The sequence below is a fragment of the Lissotriton vulgaris genome, chromosome 11 (genome assembly GCF_964263255.1).
Source record: "Lissotriton vulgaris chromosome 11, aLisVul1.2, whole genome shotgun sequence".
Taxonomy (NCBI): domain Eukaryota; kingdom Metazoa; phylum Chordata; class Amphibia; order Caudata; family Salamandridae; genus Lissotriton; species Lissotriton vulgaris.
In genome coordinates this window covers 896,081,985-896,097,892 of record NC_141699.1, presented here as the reverse complement: position 1 = coordinate 896,097,892, position 15,908 = coordinate 896,081,985, and positions in this window count along the sequence as shown.

Here is a 15,908-nt window from a genome sequence, read left to right as displayed (position 1 = left end):
ATTATTTGCGTACCCCATGTCACATGAGAACATAATATCATTCAGTAGATCCCTGCACATAGTGTGAGCCAAGTGTGGCAAATTAATGCCTTTATCCAACGTTAACATGCATGTCCCCGTCTCCCCTCTATTACATAAAAAACAATTAAAATCCCCTCCCCAGATCATACAGACATATTTGATTAGTCCACCGAGTAAACTTATTATATTACAACTCAAATTTTTTAACACACCTTCCATTGCCTCAGGGGGGACATTATTATAACAATTTACAATAATCAGGCATAAGGCCTTATCCACACATATTCTAACAATGTGCAAATAAATGTTTTTATGGATCATTTCAACTTTCACACAATTTAGCTGGTTAGAGACGTAAGTAAAAAGGTCCCCTTTCGCTCTGCCATGTTTCCCACTAATAGCTGGTGTGTGTAATGTTTTAAAACCACATAAATGAAGGGGTTCTATAGCCCAAGTTTCTAGTATACATAGTGTCTCATAGTTATTTACGCGATCCATCCACATATTGTTAATCACCTTTGTTTTTCGACCAGCCCTGTTCCAAAACATGATCTGACATTTATTATCTGTAGTGTTACCGCCAGACTGACCAACACTGTCCAATTATTTGTTGGGGGTGATATTATCCTCAGGGCCAGTAGCAGAGACATGATGGTCTAAGATATCCTTAGAGGCAGTGACAGCAATGTTCTGACCAGAATAGTCAGACTAGATTCTGTTTCGAGGATTGTTTGACAGGTCAAGGACGTGCATGCTTAGTCTACCAATGGTGTAGTAATAACATCTTGCTGGAGGCGAACATCCAGTCAATCCTGGTCATCTAGGCCAGACAGAGTGCAGAGCCTGTGATCGGTAGTCATATGAGTTACCTCCGTGGTTGCTCTAATAGACATGTTTGAATGAGGCTCATAGAAATACCCCAATGGGAGTGAGCTGATGTTGGTCGGGTCTGCAATAGTTTTATCCTCCATAATGGATAACAATCTCTTTACCAAGGGTGGTCTCCTAAAGTTGATGACTATACAGTCACCTCTGATATTCTTTGGGGATTCGCCCACCCACCCAACCCTCCATACCATGATGATATCATTAAAGTTCTATGCGCGTAACCCCTTATGTTTCCCAATCCAATCAGCACATTTATTTCTCAACTGTGGCCAAGATTCTTTTTGGTCATTTCTAAGTGGGGGCACACCTGCAAATACCAGCACGTATGGGCAAAAAGCCGGGGGAGGCATAATATATCCCTACTACTCTCTTCTTTATTCGTTGTTGGAAAATTGGGCGCTATCCTGTTTTGTGTATCGGCTACCCTGAGTAAACTGCTCCATGTATTTTCAAGGTCTGTTCCTGCTGTGATCAATACCGAAACTAGGGGACCAGGTAATGAGGTAGTTGGTATACAGTTCAATCGCCCTGCTTCATTTGCCACATCAGGTACTGTCATTACCAACGTTGTATTTGGAGAAAAAAAAATCTTGACCTTATTACAGGTCTTACAAGTTTCCGGGGGTACATTCACATTTTTTGCTATGTGCTGTGAGTCATGGCTCATAGTGATTATCCCTGCAAGGTTAGGATCTACCCTGTTTTGTATACTTGGTTCAGGTATATTTACCAAATAATTCCCCTTATTTAAAGATTTTTCCATGTTATCCAACCTTAACCACGTGATAGCAAACATTTTCTCTAGAATATCTTTAAAATGATCGCAAACAGAATCAATTAAAACACTTCCCTCCCCATTGTCCTCCAAACAGTTCGAAACGTTTTCAGTCTGTGTACTAATGGAGTGGGTTGTGGCTGAGGTTGCGTCCATAGTCTTCTTGCCGGTCACGTCATTAACGGGGCTACTAGTAGTACTCCCACAACCTTGAGTACATGTACTGATGGGATTACTAGGGATAATTGTTCGGGCAGTTGTTTCCTTTTCGGGGCAATAGGATTATTTTACTTTCCTTTTCCTTTCGGCCCCGTATACCACCGCTCTCAATTCCATACCCAGGTATCATGATTGTCGGAACTATTTAACGATTGGGTATGTATAAGTATGGGCGGCAAATTGGATTCTGAAGCATGGTCAGTAGGCTCCTCTGTAGGTTCTTCAATTAATAAGCATGATTGCATCGGCACCAAACCCAATGAAAGTCACCTTTCAGTAAGTTCATATTCGTTTGAGACTATACTAACTATACTAACGGCCCTCTCCAGCCTACTGTCAATGCTAGTTGCAGATCGTGTAGTGTGGCAAACTCCCCCAGTACGTTTACTCATAGCTGTGTGCGCAGGGATGTCTTAAATCAGAGTGGGAAACAAAGGAGTAAATAGGGGTACTTGGGCTGACCTTTCTCTATCCAGAGTCTGGAGTCCAAAAGCTACGAGGGATGGCCCAGCCCAGCCTCCTCTGGGCTTCTACAGGTGCGGACGGGCCCGCCCTTGGCCCGGGCAGCGCCTGGTCACGCCCACGTGCGTTTCACGCTGCGGGAGAGCCGTTGCGGGCTATGAGGGTCTCCGGCCCCTTCTGCTGACGCCACTCTCTGAGGCCGCGCAGAGCCCCCTTGGGCTTGCAGTTGCCCTTGCCGTTCCCCTCACCGCAGGTGCAGCGATGCTTGGAAGTCAGGAAGCCGTTCCCCTTAGGGCGTGAGTCAGGAGCAGGTAGGGCGATATCCTTTTACAAAAACGCTGTTCACCTCAAGGCAGCCTCTCTGTTAGAAGCACGTCCAAAGTATCAAAAGATATAGTTGTTTTATTTTAGAACCAACAAGGTATCAAAATATACTTTTTCAGGATGAGTTACTTTAGTTAATTACTTTTCAAATAGGCAATAGACTTTTTGAATGCAATAGTTACAGTTTGTTGCAATAGGCAACACAATTTCAAACACAATGCAACATTGAGCTCAATGGGAATTTCCGGTTAAAACAATTAGTTACTTTATGGATTACTTTTCTAACCACTGGACTGGATCCTAGATTCAGTCCCGGGACATGAGCTGTAAACAGTTAAGTAAAAGCGTTTTGGTTACAGTAGTGATTTTTAAGGAATATTGTATTTTAAAAGTTGACACTTAGAAACTTTTTCAGTTGGAATTACCAATGTTATCCTATGGAAGGAAATTCAATTTGCAAGTAAAGTATGTTCACATTAATTTTTTTATCCAGTGCTGGAATACTAGGTTCAGCACTGGGACCTCTATCTAAAACAGACAAGTAATTACGTTTTTATCGTTGGCACCATTTTTAGAGAATATTTGTATGTTTCAAAAATTGACACTTGGAAACTTTTTCTTTTTCCTATGGAAGGAAATTCAAGTTACTGGTAAGTACAGTAAGAATTGCTTTTCAGGGTCAGTACTGGGCTCAAAGATGCAGCACTGAAGTCTCCCCTGATAATAGTTGAGTAATTTGAAATTCGTAGTTCGGCTGATTTTAGATGAATATTTTAAAGTTCCAAAACTCCACACTTAGTAGAATTTCCAAGTGAAGCCAGTCTATGTTAGCCTATGGAAGAAAATTCAAGTTACTGGTAAGTACGGTTAGAATTACTTTTCAGGATCAGTACTGGACTCAAAAATGCAGCACCGAGGTCTCTCCTGATAATCGTTGATTAAATCAGAATTCGTTGCTCGGCTGATTTTAGAGGAATATTTGTAAGTTTCAAAACTCCACACGTAGAAGAATTTCCAAGTGAAACCAGTTAATATTAGCCTTTGGAAGGAAATTCAAGTTATTGATAAGTACGATTAGAATTATTTTTCAGGATCAGTACTGGGCTCAAAGATGCAGCACTGAGGTCTCTCCTAGCAGGTGAGTAAATCGGAATTCGTAGTTCGGCTGATTTTAGAGGAATATTTGTAAGTTTCAAAAATCGAAACTATTTCAGCAAAAAGCAGGCAATGATATCCTACGGAAGTAAATTCAAGTTACTGGTAAGTACCGTGAGAATTACTTTTCAGGACCAGTACTGGGCTCAAAGATGCAGCACTGAGGTCTCTCCTGATAACAGGTGAGTAAATCGGAATTCGTAGTTTGGCTGATTTTACTTTGGTCCAGTATATATAGAGCCACTTTCCTATACCATCCCCGCCCTTCACCACTGTGTAAACGCACTCTGTGTCTATTTTAATTTGGGAGATTAAGTCCCCTTGAATCCTGAGGGTCCCTAGGGTCAAACTAGCCCAGTAGGTAACTCCAGTAAGCGCCACAGAGCTGCGTTGCAGAGAGGTGTAAAAAGTGGCACGGCCTGGACTACCTCTCTGCAACGCAGCGCAGTGGTGCTTACTGGAAGCACCTGGTGTGCTAGTTAGCCCCCATGGGCCCTCAGGATTCAAGAGGAATTATTTCCCCAACTTAAAACGTGCCACAGGGCGTGTTTCCACACGTCTCCTCAGGCCCCGTTCCCTCCCTTCCCCACTGTGTAAACACTCCCTGTGGCTGTTTTAAGTTGGGAGAAGAAGTCCCCTTGAATCCTGAAGGGTCCCTAGGGGCAAATTACCCACTAGGTACCTCCAGTAAGCACCATTGCAGAGAGGTGAAAAAAAAAGGGGCACAGCCTGCACCACCTGTCTGCAACGCAGTGTAGTGGCACTTACTGGAAGCACCTGCTGGGCTAGTTGGCCCCCAGAGTCCCTCAGGATTGAATGGGAATTACTTCCCCAACTTCAAATGCTCCACAGGGCTTGTTTGCACAAGTCACTTCAAGCCCCGTCCCCTCCCTTCACCAATTTGTAAACACGCCCTGTGGCCATTCTATGTTGAGAGATTAAGTCCCCTTGAATCCTAAGGGTCCCTAGGCTCAAACTAGCACACTAGGTACCTCCAGTAAGCGCCACAGAGCTGCATTGCAAAGAGCTGAAATAAAGGGGCATGGCCTCTGGACACCTGTCTGCAACTCAGGTCCCTTGCGCATACTGGAGATACCTGTTGGGCTAGTTGGCCACCTCGGACCCTCAGTATTGAAAGAGAATTAATTTCCCAACTTACAACTCGCCACGGGGCGCGTTTGCACAGTGGTGAATGGAGGGGGCGGGCCTGAGGTGACATGTGTGCAAACAACCTGTGGCACGTTTTAAGTTGGGGAATTAATTGCTCTTCAATCCTGAGGGTTCCTGGGGGCCAACTAGCCCACCAGGTACCTCCAGTAGGCACCAGAGAGGGGCGTTGCAGAGAGGTGTTCACGGGCTATGCCCCTTTTTACAACACTCTGCAACGCAGCTCCGTGGCGCTTACCGGAGGTACCTGGTGGGCTAGTTGGACCCCAGGCTTGAGGCCCCCCCTTCCCTGGCCACTTGTAGCCCCGGGGACCCCATCCCCCGGGGCTGGCCCTCTCCGTTGGGGATCGTGGGAGAGTCCCCAATCCCCCCACGGTCCTGCCGGCTTCCCGCCTCCTGCGGGAGCCAGCATTGCTTGTCCACACAAGTAGCTGCTAAGATGCAGCTCCCCCTGTGAAAAAGCAATTTGCTTTGCTATTTGGAAGAGAGAGCAAGTTTCCTGCTCTCTCTTCCAAAAAGCAAAGCAGTTTGCTATGACAGGGCAGGAGCCACAAGGCTCCTGCCCTGCCATAGAAAACTACAGTGTCCCAGGGATGGGCACCCCAGGACACTGCAGGAGCCGACCCTGGGGGTGGCGGTCCCCCGGGCCTTCACAAGGCTCTAGGATGGGGGGCGCGCGGCCCCCCTCCCACCATCTACAAAGCCCCAGGAGTGGTGGTCTCCGGGGCTGGGGGGTGGTGTTCCCCCAAATTTAAATATTTAGAGCCCCGCGGGGGGTGGTGGTCCCAGGGGAAAAGTTACATTTACAAGCCCCGGGGGTGGCAGTCCCCAGGGCTGGGGGTGGCGTGTGCCCCTCGCAACTATTAATGCTTTGCCCCGGAGATGGCGGTCCATGGGGCAGTATGGGGGGGATGTGGCCCGCATACTTTTTTTGATCATGCCCCCGGGACTTGGCAACCCGGGAGCTAATTGTCAATGAAGCAGGGAGCCCGTGCTTCAATTTCTTTTTATTTCGGATGAAATTTGCACTGGGTGCGCGAATCTTGCTGATTTTCTTTTTTTTAAACATGCTTTTTTGGGCCCTAGGGACCTTGTGGGACCCTCTGAGCAGGCCTAGGGGTGTCAGGGTGTTTCTACCCCGCCCCCTTTTTGCGTTTTGCACGTTTGTTTTAATGTTTTCTTGTGCCTCGGTTCTACCAAGGCACAAGATGGCTGCCAACACTTCCTGGTTTGGAGTGTTGACCGCCAATTATCATACAGCTCGTGCTCGGCAGGGTGCGTGGATCCTGCGTGGCCATAGATATCACTATGATTTTACTTTTGATTTTCTCAGGAACTACTTAATGGATTTACACCATTTAACCAAAAGGCATGAGTCCGAACCAAGGACTACCTTTCTGCCAAATTTGGTGTAATTCCGCTCAGCAGTTTGGGCTGTAGCTGCAACTAAATGTTCCTACAGGAAATTGCATGGGGAAAACACATTTTGGGACCCCCTTTTTTCTCGGCCCCCGCTTGACGAATCACCCCAAGACTTTCAGGATAGGAGCGGACCAGAGTGCCCCACCAGTTTCGAAAATTTTGTGAAGATTCCTAAACCGGCGCCAAAGTTATTCCAAATAGAATGTTGTGGATGTCCTATGGAAAATAGGTCCTAACCATAACCACCTGCTGGTGACCGCCAGTAGGTGTGTGTATATATGTGTATATATATATATATATATATATATATATATATATATATATATATATATATATATATATATATATATATATATATATATATATATATATATATATCACAGAAAAAACCATAGGTTATAGTGGATATATAGTTAGGAATTTGCATTTACAAAACCTTGAAAATTCAATGAAAAAACCATTGGTTTTAGGCCATATATAGTTAGGAATTAGCATTTACAAAACCTTATTTTACTCGCATAAAACCATTGAAATTCCATATATAGTTAGAAGCGCTAACTATATATCGCGCACCCGCAATCCACTGCTGATGATGTCACATATTACATCATTCATGACATGGTCAGTGACATCACTGATGACATCACTGATGACATCATCCAGTGATTGTATGTGTCTGTAAAGTTTAAATATGTTTTACATATTGAAGAATGAGTGGATGTATAAGTGTCTGGATGAAGGATTTAGTAGGTGCGTGACTGACTGTATGAGCGAGTGAATGAATGTGTCTCACTGAATGCATGGGTTAGTGACTAAACTGTCTTAATTTGTGCATCAGTATGTTTGTTGTTGTGTAAGCTGCTGCATGTGTTGATCAGTAGCTATAAGAGTGGCCATATGGGTTATTGATTGGTTGCCCAAGTATTTGAATGGGAGGCTGAGTGTGTGTGTGGGTGGCTGGGAGGTGCGTGACTCTGTGCATAGATGTGTAAGCAGTTGATTCACTAGGAGTATGAGTTCAAGAGTGCATGTGGAAACAGCTATATGGGCGGTTGACTGTGCATGGGTGTGTTGGTGAGTGAATGGATTTCTCATTGCTACATGTGCAAGTAAGTACGTATGTAAAACACAATACATGTGAGAGTTGAGATATATAAATAACTGAACATAAGAGCCAGTGAATGTGTGAGTGGCTGTATCGATCACTGTGAGCTTGTATCAGGGATTATATAAGAGAGTAAATATGTGTTATTATATGTTTGAATAAGTAAGATGTGTATAACTGTATAGTTGAGGAAATGGAGGTGTGATTGATTCTTTGCATGACTGACTAGGTGTGTGAGTAACTCCATGGATGAGTGACAGTCTGTGAGTGTCTGTTTATACTGAGTGTATGTAAGGTTATATTAGAGTCTGAAGAGGTTCATTGTATTATCACATGAGTGATGTGATCAGTGATGACAAATGAGATGTCATCAGTGATGTCATTTGAGTTGTCATCAGTGATGTCATCAGTGATGTCATTTGAGATGTCATCAGTGATGTCATTTGAGTTGTCATCAGTGATGTCATCAGTGATGTCATTTGAGATGTCATCAGTGATGTCATCAGTGATGTCACTGACCATGTCGTGAATGATGTAATATGTGACATCATCAGCAGTGGATTGCGGGTGCGCGATATATAGTTAGCGCTTCTAACTATATATGGAATTTCAATGGTTTTATGCGAGTAAAATAAGGTTTTGTAAATGCTAATTCCTAACTATATATGGCCTAAAACCAATGGTTTTTTCATTGAATTTTCAAGGTTTTGTAAATGCAAATTCCTAACTATATATCCACTATAACCTATGGTTTTTTCTGTGAATTTCATTGTTTTTTTAATAGCAAATATGAAAAGCTTTAAAATGTCAAGTACGTGATAGATAAAAACATTTTCGTATTTATGCACGCTGATGTGCTTTGAACGCTGCACCCCCCCCCTCCCCTCTTTTGTCTTAGTAGTACTCTCTCTTTGCAGATACTGAAGGGTAGTTAACGCAGGCCTTTACCCCCGTTGTAATCCGTCGTGCCTCCTTGTCTCTCCATTTGATTGATTGTTGTCCAAGCATTTACTGTTTTAGAATTGGTTCTCTTTGGATCATTCTCTATTTACAAACAAGCACAAAGTCGCAATACTCTGTTTAGTCTTTGCAGATAGTGAAAAATCGTGTAAAAAAATAAAAGGAATCGAGCAAAATCAGTAGGCCACTAATTGGATCTCTTTTTGACCTCGCTAAAATAGAAATATTAGGAACAACCCTTCATGACAAATACGAAAATAGTGAGATGAACTGAGCTCCACACCATGAGGGCTGCAAGACAGCTCGGCTCCATCACCCATCCCGCACAAAATAACGACAAACCCTATGCAAATATTAAAAATATAGACAACACACCAGCAAAGAAACAGGGTAAAACATTTTATTAAAAAACTATTTACATAACGTTGGTTTATAAGATGATGTCAGTAGTGGACCGATGTGTGAATAGATCGAAAGCAGCACAAGGCTCCAAGATCCGGATGGCAAGCTCCTGGATGTTGGGTGCCATAGTTTAGAGTTCTGAATTTCAGCCTTTTTCAATGCCTGTGCTTTGTTGAATCAAAATGGCGGCTTGACACAAAGCTGACTCAAGCGTTGCTACTGATGCTATGCAGACCAAAACTGGTTTTCAGTTTGTACATTTTTCTAGATTTTTCAATCCAAGTTTGGTTGACTTTGTAGAACGATGGCTTCAGATTTTCAACATACGGTGTGGTGGCGCTGACTGGGAGGGGGCGCTTCGCTCCTGCCCCCTCCCCAAGTAAGATTTTCATACGTGAAAGTACGTTAATGGTTTTGGTCCCTGAGATGCTTCGATGTCACTGCCATTCTCAAATAGCATAAGTTCTGGATGTTGGGTGCCATAGTTAAGAGTTCTGAGCAGTGCTTGTAACACTGTCTAAAGCTTATTTCCACCTACTGCAGCTTCACTATTCTCAAAGTAAGTGAGTGTCGTTTGTGGACCTGACTGCATTAGAAAACAATGTGATATGTTACCTTCCTAAACAGCTTGACGGAGGCCCCTGAGGGGCGGTGTGATGGCCATGGACTCGGAGAAGACGCTTGGCTCCGACACCCTCCCCAAGTCTTATAGCACTGGTGTAGCCTGAGATCGCCCCCGACATAGGCGGCCGGCTCCCGGGGTCCGGCGGAACTTTTTGCCTTTTGATGACTCTTCAATTCTGGACCTTGTCCCACAATCCGTTTGACCTGAAGACAAGCTGTAGTGGGGCGCCCCTTTATCGTTTTAGTTGCCATTCCGCCCGCTTTTGCTACACTGTGCCTCTTCCGCCATTCAGCTGTTTACCGCCCGCTCTTGCGACTACAGCGTCTCGCTCACCATGTAGTTGAGTTGCGCCCGCTCTTGCGGTGCAGCGATAGGCGGCTGCCACAGGACTCTCAAAATGGCGGCCGGCTCTTCGGTTTTGGGCCTGGTACACTAAAATGGCCCTGGGACACCTTGGAACTCGGACGCTTCCCTGATAGGGCTTGGGTCCCATTCTCGAAAAGCGTCCCCTCAGCCGTGAAGATTCTACAAAAGTCTTGGGGGCCTCCGACTCCCGCAGGCTTCTGGTGGGGAGCGGCTGCCATGATTGCTCGTGGAATGGCCACGACGGAGCTACGAGATGGTAGTGGTCTCATGCTGACGCCTGCTTTAGTCTGAAACATCCAGAAACACTATAGACTACCAATTCGATCAGTTCCGGTAGCGCCCCAACATGACCCGGAAGAGAAGAACTTGCCCTCCCCTCTTTGACTGATGGTTCTTGTTGCCTGTCCCCTCTGTTGTCATTTAACAGAACTTTTTGGACTGCTGAAAGGGGTTGTGTTCTGAACGCTGGTTGGTGGAGACATTTAGACTATATTCTTGACCTACGTTGTCGCGTAATGCGTTTTATGACACGCCGCGTTAGCGCACCCGGAAGTGATCCGAGGCGCGGCGCGCAGCGCGTAACGTAAGCATAACAGGTCATGTGACTTGTTAATAAAACTTTTCATTGGTTCATTTTACTTTTGTTAATTTAATGATGAAAAGCTTGGTCATATGACCTAAAAATTACGCTTTTTATTATTTTCGAACAATATTTTTTTTTCAAACATATGTTATAATATTCCAGGCTAATGTACTTTCCCGGAAAATTTACAACTGTCTTGCAAGTAAAATATATTCCTTTTTCGAGAAAAAGGGCGTTTCTTCCTTCCATGACGGAGCCGTTGAGTAAAAGAGATTCGGCCTGCTGTCTTAGTCGCCGATACGCCTGATTATCAGATTCTTATCGATCACTTTATGTTGCAGACATGAAAAACACAACTGCCCTTGACCATTTATCTTTACTGCGTTCCTACATATTATACCTTTTATCCGTCATGTAATTGGACTGCTTTATTTCACTTGCCTTTTACTGATTCGAAAACAGTGACTAAAAGTAAAAACTTTACCAATGTAAATACTACTACCGTGTTTTGTTTTAAAAACCTTTATTGTGAAAATGTCAGTATACAAATACGGGCCTATAACCACGTGGGCCGGCCACGGAGCAAACTGAAATCGTATATGATGAGGAGACATTTACACTGTAGAGGAACGTAACGAGCGGGCCATTAGGTTGCAAGAACTAAGGTGTCTAACAGTTGCGGAATCGGTGGACATACATTTTGTAATTAAAATAGAACAGGGCCACTTACAATAAAATTTTCTAGATATACATTTGCGGGCAAGGAGTTACGAGTCCCATTTATACCTGCGCCATTTTGGGCGAGGCCGGGCAGGTCCAAGATATAGTCAAAATGTCTCCACCAACAATCGTCCAGACCAGAACCCCTTTCGGCCCTTTATGCTACAAGATGGTGTCTTCCATTCAGAAAATATTGTTGGCAGCATTTTGAAAGGAAACAGAAACAGCCGTTCTCCTAGTGAGTTTCACATTGTTACATTTAGGAAGAATGTTGAAGAGTAGTATGTGGAAAATCTGAAGCCATTTTTCTACAAACTCTCAATCAGACTTGGATGGAAAAAAAAAAACCTGAAGAATGTACAAACTGAAAACCAATTTTTGTCTGTATAGCACCAACAGTAACGCTTGAGTCAGCTTTGTGTCAAGCCGCCATTTTCATTCAATCAATAGCGTCCCCCTGCACACATTCAGGGACCTGATCGTGTCTTCAGATGAAACGGATTGTAGGAAAAGAAGCAGAAAGGAAAAGGAAAAAAGTTCCGCCGGACCTAGTGAAGCTGCAGCAGGTGCAAATAAGCTTCAGACAGTCTTACAAGCACTGCTCAGAACTCTCAACTGAGGCACTCAACATCCAGGACTTGCCATTCGGATCTTGGCGTCTTGTGCTGGTTCCGACCTATTCACACATCGGTCCACTACTGACATCACCTCATAAGCCAACGGGGCACCCCACGCCGACTTTCGGCGCAGCATTGTAGGATGGCCACACCAGTGCGGCAACTTGCTGGACACAACATCGGGGCCATCCAGATCTCGGCGCGTTCGACTCACTGTACCGCAACAGTGACCGCAACTCAGCTGGACACGCCGTCTTTCGGCGCAGCATTGTAGGATGGCCACACCAGTGCGGCAATTTGCTGGACACCACCTCGGTGCCATCCGGATCTCGGCGCGTTCGAGTCACTGTACCGCAACAGTGACCGCAATTCAGCTGGACACGCCGTCTTTCGGCGCAGCATTGTAGGATGGCCACACCAGTGCGGCAATTTGCTGGACACCACCTCGGTGCCATCCGGATCTCGGCGCGTTCGAGTCACTGTACCGCAACAGTGACCGCAACTCAGCTGGACACGCCGTCTTTCGGCGCAGCATTGTAGGATGGCCACACCAGTGCGGCAATTTGCTGGACACCACCTCGGTGCCATCCGGATCTCGGCGCGTTCGAGTCACTGTACCGCAACAGTGACCGCAACTCAGCTGGACACGCCGTCTTTCGGCGCAGCATTGTAGGATGGCCACACCAGTGCGGCAATTTGCTGGACACCACCTCGGTACCATCCGGATCTCGGCCCGTTGTGCTGCCTTCGGCCTATTCGCACATCGGTCCGCTACTGACGCCGCCTCACGTGCCAACGGATTTTCTACGCTTTTTGTAGCCCTATGCCGCATAACAGGTCATGTGACTTGTTTATAAAACTTTTCATTGGTTCATTTTACTTTTGGTTTCCTAAAGATGGAAGGCTTGGTCATATGACCTAAAAATAACACTTTTCATTGGTTTAGAACATTTTTTTTTCCCAAACGATGAAAGCCCCACCTTGTTTCTGGATCATTCAGACTGAAGCTGGCGTCAGCATGAGAGCACCACCATCTCGTGGCTCCGTCGTGGTCATTCCGCGAGCAATCATGGCAGCCGCTCCCCACCGGAAGCCTGCGGGAGTCGGGGGCCCCCAAGACTTTTGTACAATCTTCACGGCTGAGGGGACGCTTTTCGAGAATGGAGCCCAAGCCCTAGCAGGCAAGCGTCCGAGTTCCAAAGTGTCCCAGGGCCATTTCAGTGGACCAGGCCCAAAACCGAGGAGCCGTCCGCCATTTTAAGAGCCATGTGGCAGCCGCCTATCGCTGCACTGCAAGAGTGGGAGCAACTCAACAACATGGTGAGCGAGACGCTGTAGCCGCAAGAGCGGGCGCAACTCAGCTAGATGGCCGCCACCTGGGGAGGCCCGTTCACGCCGCCTCCCCCACGCCCCCCCCCGGGCCGTTCACGCCAATTTTCGGAGCAGCATTGTAGGATACCAAAACCAGTGCGGCAGTTTACTGGACATCACCTGGGTGCCTGTCGTACATGTTGTGTCAGCCATGTGACACTGGACACAGACCGCTACTGACGAGGCCTCCCCCCGCACCACCCGGGACGCCCCACGCTGTTTTTCTGTGCTGCATTGTAGGATCCCTAAACCAGTGCGGCACCCAGGCGACATCACCTGGGTGCCGTCCAGAACTCTGCACGTTGTGCTGCCTTGGGACTATTCGCACAACAGACCGCTACTGACGAGGCCTCCCCCCGCCCCACCCGGGACGCCCCACGCCAATTTTCGGAGCAGCATTGTAGGATCCCTAAACCAGTGCGGCACCCAGGCGACATCACCTGGGTGCCGTCCAGAACTCTGCACGTTGTGCTGCCTTGGGACTATTCGCACAAAAGACAGCTTCTAACCATTGTGGCTTTTTGTGTTGAGAAATGTTTAAATGTTTTTAGTTTTTGTTCCGTTCGTTAAAGTTAATAGTTAATAAAGTTTTATAACCTTACTTTGTTGGAGTGTTATCTATTTTTTTTAAAACGGGTGAATGGGGCCTTGAATCGGGTTATTGTCATGTGTGGGCTTTGGAAGTGTGCTGCTGCAGGATCGGACATTTCAAACTCAAATGCACGTTCTTTTTCTTACCTTTCCGAAGCATGGAGCGCAATAGCAAGCAGAGAAAGGGTGATGCACGTGTTGAACACTACCTGACCTGGCAAGTTGCTGGCAGTGCCCCCCCGCCCGCTCCTGAAAGAGGAAACACACACACCGCCGCTCCGAGTACTTCACAAATCTTTAAAAGACCATGCGCTTGTTCATGAGGCTTAAATGGTTTATCACCTCTTCTAGAACCCCTGCATCGACCCTCTGACGTTTCCTGGAAAAATTACCATGTAACACAATACCAAGCCCTGTCAGCTGAAACCCCCGAGGAATCGGGGGGCATATTATCAAGGGGGTTTATCTCCGCTTTTTTGGCTTTAAAAGCCTTGAAAGCGGAGATAAAATTATCTCCCTATTACCAAGCTGTCGCTAACACCAGTTAGTGACAGCTAAAAGGAGATAGCGACCATCTTGGGCCCCGCTTTGCATGTCAGTGATACTTATCACTAATGACATGCAAAGTGGCGTGCCAAGATGTTAGCGACTGGAAACAGTCCCTAACATCGCTACCTTCTATTACCAACTTTTGGACATATTCGCGCTAAGCGCGAATATCTCCAAAATCTAACACCTGCCCTGAGCAGTTCTTAGCCATGTTATCCAATGGGAGGTGGATAACATGGCTAAGAGCATTTGCTCGATAATACATGAATATCGCTGACTTTTCTGCGATAATAGCAAGGTTTATCTGCGATAAAAATCGCCGATGTACGGCGATAATTTTTGTCTCTAAACAAGTTAGAGACAAAAATTATCGCTAGTTGTTCGTAATATGCCCCCGGGTTTTTGCTTGCAGAAATCGGGAGGCGGGAGACTAGCACTGAAATCAGTAGTCACACGCCTGAATCGGGAGGATTGGCATGTCTGAATTCTCTACAGCTGGGGCCATAAACTACATCCGCAGGGTTAGGTGATAGCCTGGGACCAGCCTGGCATCTAAAATGGCTGCCGTGCACGACAAAATTGTGGCATTGGAAAAAAGGCAAGATGGCGCAGCCGCTGGAAGAGATGTATCAACATATATCAGCCTCCTCAGCCACCCTCAGGAAACATAGGGGATTAGGATACGTCTCCCGCACCCCCTTATACCTAGTACTTTAATTAACGAAGCACAAAATGGCGAATTCCCGTTTCGCTACCAGTTTGCGGCCCAGTTCGCGGCCCGTGAAGCGCTTCTACCGTGAAAAATTATTTTTTTTATTTTCCCCACGGGACCCTTTAATAACCCCAACAACATTCCTAGGGGGTCAAGAGGGGGATACCTTGCCCCCTTTCATTAAATTCCCCCTTAGTTTTTCACCTTTTCTTCTCTCTCGATCCTACCGAGAGACAAGATGGCGGCCGCTCCGGACTGTCACGCAGCAAAAAAAAAAAAAGCTCACGCACAGCCGCTGGAAGAGATGTATCAACATATATCAGCCTCCTCAGCCACCCTCAGGAAACATAGGGGATTAGGATACGTCTCCCGCACCCACTTATACCTAGTAATTTAATTAACGAAGCACAAAATGGCGAATTCCCGTTTCGCTACCAGTTTGCGGCCCAGTTCGCGGCCCGTGAAGCGCTTCTACCGTGAAAAATCATTTATTTATTTTTTTTCCCCACGGGACCCTTTAATAACCCCAACAACATTCCTAGGGGGTCAAGAGGGGGATACCTTGCCCCCTTTCATTAAATTCCCCTTTCGTTTTTCACCTCTTCTCTCTCGATCCTACCGAGAGACAAGATGGCGGCCGCTCCGGACTGTTTAGAATGTTGACAGACACCGGAGAGCCAATCAGCTTTCTGCGCGCAAAGTTCCGTTTCGCGAAAAGTAAGCGGACCGGATCGCTGCCCAGAGCGCTGTTACAGATATATATCTTGATTTGAACGTTAATTTCTCAAAATCCACTGAAGCACATATATTGAGACCTAGCAAAGGCACATCGGGCTAACAGTCCCTACAATTTTGCCAAGTTTCGTGCAAATCC